The sequence below is a fragment of the Chinchilla lanigera genome, unplaced genomic scaffold (assembly GCF_000276665.1).
Source record: "Chinchilla lanigera isolate Chin_1 unplaced genomic scaffold, ChiLan1.0 scaffold00011, whole genome shotgun sequence".
Lineage (NCBI taxonomy): Eukaryota > Metazoa > Chordata > Mammalia > Rodentia > Chinchillidae > Chinchilla > Chinchilla lanigera.
This window is the reverse complement of record NW_004955412.1, coordinates 5,864,263-5,870,427: the sequence shown is the minus strand read 5'-3', so window position 1 is coordinate 5,870,427 and position 6,165 is coordinate 5,864,263. Positions and strand designations below refer to the sequence as shown.

The 6,165-nt window shown below is 41.4% G+C and overlaps 1 protein-coding gene across 1 annotated transcript in view; it reads left to right on the top strand.

Annotated features, from left to right (window-relative positions):
• Window positions 1-1,411: 1,411 nt before the first annotated feature.
• Window positions 1,412-6,165, top strand: part of Mmp20 (matrix metallopeptidase 20) — a 53,567-nt gene continuing 48,813 nt past the window's right edge. Inside the window, exon 1 of the mRNA XM_005377979.2 lies at window positions 1,412-1,490. The gene's annotated coding sequence lies outside the window, so the exon portion shown is untranslated. The remainder of the gene's footprint in view (window positions 1,491-6,165) is intronic.

The following is a 6,165-nucleotide window of genomic DNA, read 5'->3' as shown; positions in this document are numbered from 1 at the left end:
CTGGTTGCTCTGTGACTTCTGATCCCCAGAAGCTCAGTCTCAAAAATAAGTCCCCTCTCAACTGGTTTCTGGTTATACCTTTCCTAGATAGGAGAGATGTTACAGTGGATTTCCTCTTAAATGCTAGCCTGCTATGTGGGAGGAGTCACTCTCAGATAGAGTCCCACACTGGATTGGAAGCTTAAAATGAGCGTGGGTTTTTCTTGGGGCTGGCATTGCAGGTCTGTTTATCACTGGGGCTTCCAACCCTCCCCAAGCTCACCTTGTGCTCGGGGAGACAGTTCCCCTCCACAAATGCTGGAGAAGCATTCTAGACTGCTTCTTTCTTTTCTCTGCTTTGCCTTCTATGTCTGCCACAATTTTTAGCTCTCTCCTTTTGCTCCCTCTTGATTCTTGGACCTCTTCTGTTCTTCCTCACTTCTCAATTTCAGAGCCCTGGAAGGTTGCGTTCTGCTGCCGGCTTCCACTCCAGCATCTTGTCTACTTCCTCCGAGATCACTTTTATAAAGACACTAATCACAATGGTGAAGGTGGGGCCTTTGTGATCAAACAACTTCCCAAAGGCTCCAGCTGCTCCTAGGATTGCTTTGGATGTTAGAATTCCAACATAGGAATTTGGAAGGAAGACAGACATTCAGACTGTAGCATTGAAGATACATTAGACCCTTCAAAACAGTTCAATTTATTTAACATGGAGTCAAAACTCTAGAGGAAAAAAATGTAAACTTTCAAAAGAACATGAAGGGCAAACTATCAGTTTCTGAAAAATTGCTGGTTCATATACTAAAATAGGTCTATAATTTACCACTCACAAAAATGACTGGGCAAGTGGAATGTGCTCTAATTGGACTTTTGACATCCTGCCCTCCGCACAGGCAGCTCAAAACACACTTCCTACCCAACCTCAAAAGTTCACGTTGGTGATCATGCACTACAGGCCTGGGATTTTACAAGAATAAACAAAACACTGTTTATACTGACATTCTTGTCTCCCTCAATCCATGATCGAAGATACACATCACCACTAGCCCTCTGACCAGGCCTCCTCACCCCTTGAGGCCCCTCGCCTCCATCCCACTCTCCTCCAATCTGTGCTGCGCACTCCTTTCAGAGCAGCCTTTCTGTAAATACCAGCTCAGTCATGTCATCCCTGGGAAGAAACCTTCCCGTGGTTTCCCATCACAAACCGTTAATGTCTGGACGGCTGAGCACAAAAGCTCCCATGACGTTGCCCAGTCCTTCCCTCTCCACGTCCTTTAAATAGGCCCAGCAAGTCCTCAAAATTCCTTGCTGCTACCGCGGCTGCTCCAGACTCACTTCCTGCCGTTCTGCCCATTTGCTGCCTTCTCAGCCGTGCTCTGCGCCCTGGAGCCTCCTTGGATCCGCAGCCCGGGCTAGAACAGGCTCTCCAGACTTCCGCCTCCGGCTGTTGCTCACCCAGCAAATGGCTCCTGGCTTCCGCCTTCCTGTTTCAGTCACCGGAACTGTGGGTGAGAAGCACCTCCCAAGAGACGAGTTGCCTTCCTTTCCCACCCCACCTCAAATAACGTTGTGCATAGAAATACTTTCAATGTATTTCTTCAGGACAGATGTTCTTTGACACTCCTAATCCCATAGTCCTCCTGTCTTAGAATTCTTCTCTCCCCACTTCCTGTCACTATGCTCCAGCCATCTCCCACCCCGCTGGTGCACTCCAACTCCGTGAGCTATCAGCACTCAGAAAGCCCCGCTCCTGCGGAAGGGCTGCTCAACCTCTCCTTTCTCCGTCCCACCCTCATCCTAGCTGCCCAGGCCGGGACTGCCCTGCTTCCCCTGCCCTCAGGCAGATCTTCAAATTATTCAACTAATTACACTGTGGGAGGTTTTGAGTTTACACCTGAGTCTCCCCCTGGACAGGTTTTTATTTACTTTTTGTACCTCCAGCTCTGAGTCTGGTGCCACCAGTGGAATAAAGGTGAGAATTTCAGAGCAAGTGTGTGACTGGGGCACGGGTGTACAAATGACGCAGAAAATATGCACTGAGCTTGTGCATGCCAACTGTTTTTGCAAATATTAAAATATACATTGATACAATCGTTCCAATTTTTACTGATTTTAAAACATATATAATAGCATTGAAGGAAAACTTGGGAAAATTGTTAGGTATAAGGCCCTAGCTCTCTCACACACTGTTTTCATCTCCAGGGTTCTTTCCAGCTGTTACCTATGTATTTTCCTCAGAAGATGTAGAATTAAATTGTATATAATTTTATATTTCCTTTTCTGGCTAAAAGTGTTCTTTTACTATTTTATACGTTGCTAAATCATTGCAAGAATGAAACTGTGTATCACTAAGTTGTCATAATTCATGTAACTACTTCCCAAAATATTATTTCCAGCATTTTGCTCATATAACCAAGAATAAAATAAACATTTTGCCCTTTTACAAAATATTTTGTTAGTTAAAATTCTAAAGAGTGGGATGTAGCCCCTAAAACATACCCCCTTCTTTGGTTTTTGGTATGTGTTGTACAATTGCTGTTTTAGAAGAATTCTAACAATCTACAACGCAAAAATACATTTTTGTTGCAAGGATTCAGTCCAATTTTTATTAAGATCTTATTCCAAATTCTCCTCTTCTTGCAGTGCTAAATTTTGAGCTGCTGGGGTTTAACAACAGTGTCCCATATCTTCGTATTTCAAGTATCTAACAAATAATTGATGCTCAATAAATATTGTTGAGTATGTGAATGAGGACAGGTATTTTCATGATTAGACCTATATATTATATAAGTACATATTTATAAATTATATATGAATAAAATTTGGAAGTCATCTACTCTAAGATATGCATACACACACCAAATCTGAGCAGGCAGAATCCCACTTAACTACCTTCCTGCAGAAAGTACAATCCTCTGTTTATATTCAAAGACTCCTGAGGACCACACCACAAGCTTCTTTAATAGCTCTTTTTCAGTGTTAATAATTGCTGGATTGGAAGGTTGTTTGCTTCCTTCTCTCTAATCAAAATTATCTATGGTACAGGGTGTAAATTTTTACTTGTCTTTTCCAGTCCCTTCTCTCTTCTTCCAGGAAGATAAACAAGCTCGCTCCAGGAAACCAGCTCGCCAGGCTTGCTCGGCACTGTCCATTTTCACAAGGGCGTAGGATCATCTGCTAACGTTCAGTCTGAGATTCTGAGGGGAATGTTTGATTTCAAACATATTGTTTTCTTTCTTCCATTTTTAGTGCATCTGATTCTAAAACATGTGCTTACCTAGAAATTCAGAATGCCAGCTAATATTATTCTGTATTCTTACCAAGCTTAAAAAATTACCATGGAGAAATACAGTATATAATTTACAAGTTAAATAAATAAACTTTTTTAAGTCAGGGCACTGAACGTGATGTATATTCACTGCGGTTTTTGGTAGAAAGTCTAGTAAAGTCAGGTAGGGTGTAGAAGGTCACTCATTAGCCTGCTAACCAATTTCTAACTTTGAAAATTTATCAGGTTGTGACTATTCTTTTACAATCCAGAAATTTAATCATTTATAAAGATAAATTCATTAAAGGTTGAAACCTAGAAACCAGAGTAACAATGCAATCATTTACAATGACAAATGTCATTATCAGTCAGGGAACTTGGCCAGTCCAGCTGGCCCATCTTCTGAGGCTGCTTCTTGGCCTTGGAGTCAGCCCAAAGTCCTGTCTGCTGGCCAGCTAAGGAGCTGGGGCAAATTTATTCTTCTGGCAACAATCTGTTTTTCTATTTCTAGATTTAATCTGTCACTCACTCGTGCATTCCTCTACTCAACAGCTATTTATTGCATCCCTGTTTTGTGCCAGACACTAGCCTATGTCCTAGGGGTGCTGCTGTGAATGAAACAGAATCCTATCCTTGTGGGCTTACCTAAAAGTAACAGCGAGCATATAAAGTATATAAGACAGTTTGGAGATAGGACGGGGGTCTGGGAATGGGGAAAATATGGAAGAGGAGAGATAAAGGGAAAGTAAAGAGGATCAGGATGTGACGTGTATATGTACCAAGTACAATCAAAATATTTATTGCAAATAATTCCCTATCGTCTTGTTTTGAAATTCTCTATCATTTTTATTGGTTTTTTCTTATTTTTTATTCTCTTTAAAATCAAAAGGGAGGAAAAATAAGGCTCTTAATTGATTTATAAATAATACATAACAATGTATATACATTCATGATGTAATACTTTGTTTTTTCCACAACAATGATTTAAGCAACAGTCAATTCAATAACCACAGCAGTGATTCTTAGTGGTTCTTTCTTACTTAGGAGTAAGAAAATGCCAAGTATTAATTTTTTATTAATTCTTCACAATATTTCCGGGATGTGTTTGTAAATTATGGAGAAAATCAATTCTGAAATTTCCCATGCGTGAGCCGGGCTCAGCACCGAAGGCCGGTTTGCCATTTTAATTCCTTCCAGCAGCAATTGAATTACCCTTCTCTTTACACCGCAGGAGATGGAAGTTCTGGGTGGTCACTAAACATTCACTGGGCTTTGTGTCTATGCGTTCTTCTCTGGAAAACGTTCTCTTAGCGTGGAGGCCAGGCTGAGGGGAGATCCTCCTGCTGCTGCTGCCTGGACAGGAGGACACGGGCACTTGGCCCTGGCTCACCCAACAGACTGTCCCCGCCATGGCTTTGGCAGCTGAGGAAGACCCGAAGGCATTTAGAAACAAGTGCCGCAGCTTCCTGGCCGTCCCGCTGCATTCTGTCCAGAGGTGAGAGGCCAGGCTCCCACCACGGCTCACACAGTGACTCTGGTTTCTCCTGCCCCTGTGACTCCTGGTTCTCTAGGCTTCCTGGCGACCTGGTGTCCTCCCAAAATATAGGCTCTCTTCAGTTAACCAAAGGCAGTTTCTGTAGTTTAAATTTTAAGACCAGTGACTAGCAACACATCTAGAAAGTGACCAAATTAGTGTCGTGTTTTCAGGTTGCCTCAGTACCAACCCTGTACCCTTTACCTGAGGAAGAAAAATAACCAACCAGCAGTTTGCTCAGCAATTACTCGCCAACCCATGTCATGCGTAGCAGGCAAACTCTCAGAAACCTAAAAGCGAACAATTTACACCAAGGAAATGAACTCAGGTGGATCAAGCAAGGAGCGGTTCTCTCTAGAAAACTTATTTCTCTGGTCTGAAACCCTGATTTCCTGTATTACTGGAACATAGACACATCGGCTGTACTTGAATTTCATAAGCAATCTGCAGGATCTCCATATATCGTCCTTGGTTGGAAAGATCCCAAGCTCCTGGCTCAATGTGCTATTTTTATGGTCCAACTAAGCTGTTCATACTGTGCTCTCCACATTTCTCTGATAGGATCTCGCGTTGCTTTCCTTTTAGTCCTTGACTTGCCTTGATATGATCTTTTTAGACTTGAATGACTGGGATTTAAATTTATATTTGATACAAAAATGACAAGCAGGAAACATTTGCTTCCCTATAAAGATGGAAAAGTAGAGAAAGTCTAGTGATAAATGACTGTCTGCCTATACAAAGATCAAAAGTATCACCTACCACTGACTCTAACGTGAAATTCACTTGCAGCAGACGTAAATGACCTGTAAGAACATAAGCTGTTATTCCTCTGCAGAATTCTGGCACTTAAGAATTGAAGTATGCACTTGGGAACATTAGGAATTTCTGTGTTCCTGTACCTTAAGACTATAATGCTAAGACAGAGGAGGTTAAATACTTCATGATTTCTCTTATGGTAGACACTTTTTAAGTAATTTAAAGAACAAACTAAAAGGTAGATGATAGAAAATGGGTAGACCTTATGGAAAAGGGATGGGGATCTGGAGGTAGAGGAAGACAGGAGGGAGGGAGGAGGAATGAAAGGGATTCAATGCATGTGTATACGCACTAATTCCAAAGGGTTAATGTACTCATTATGTATTGCAAACATAATTTTAAAAAGAATATTCATTGTGAGAGCAGGAGACACCTTGAATTCCAAGGGATGCAAAACAAACATAAAATAAAGAAAGAATAGAAGTGCTTTTTTTCTATTTTAAAGAGTAAAAGAAGGATAACAATAATGGGAGGGGGCTTACCAAATTACAGACAAAGTGGTAGGAAATTATCGATGGTTGTTGTTTTACATATTGTTATCTACAAGATAGTTTCTCAGGAAAAC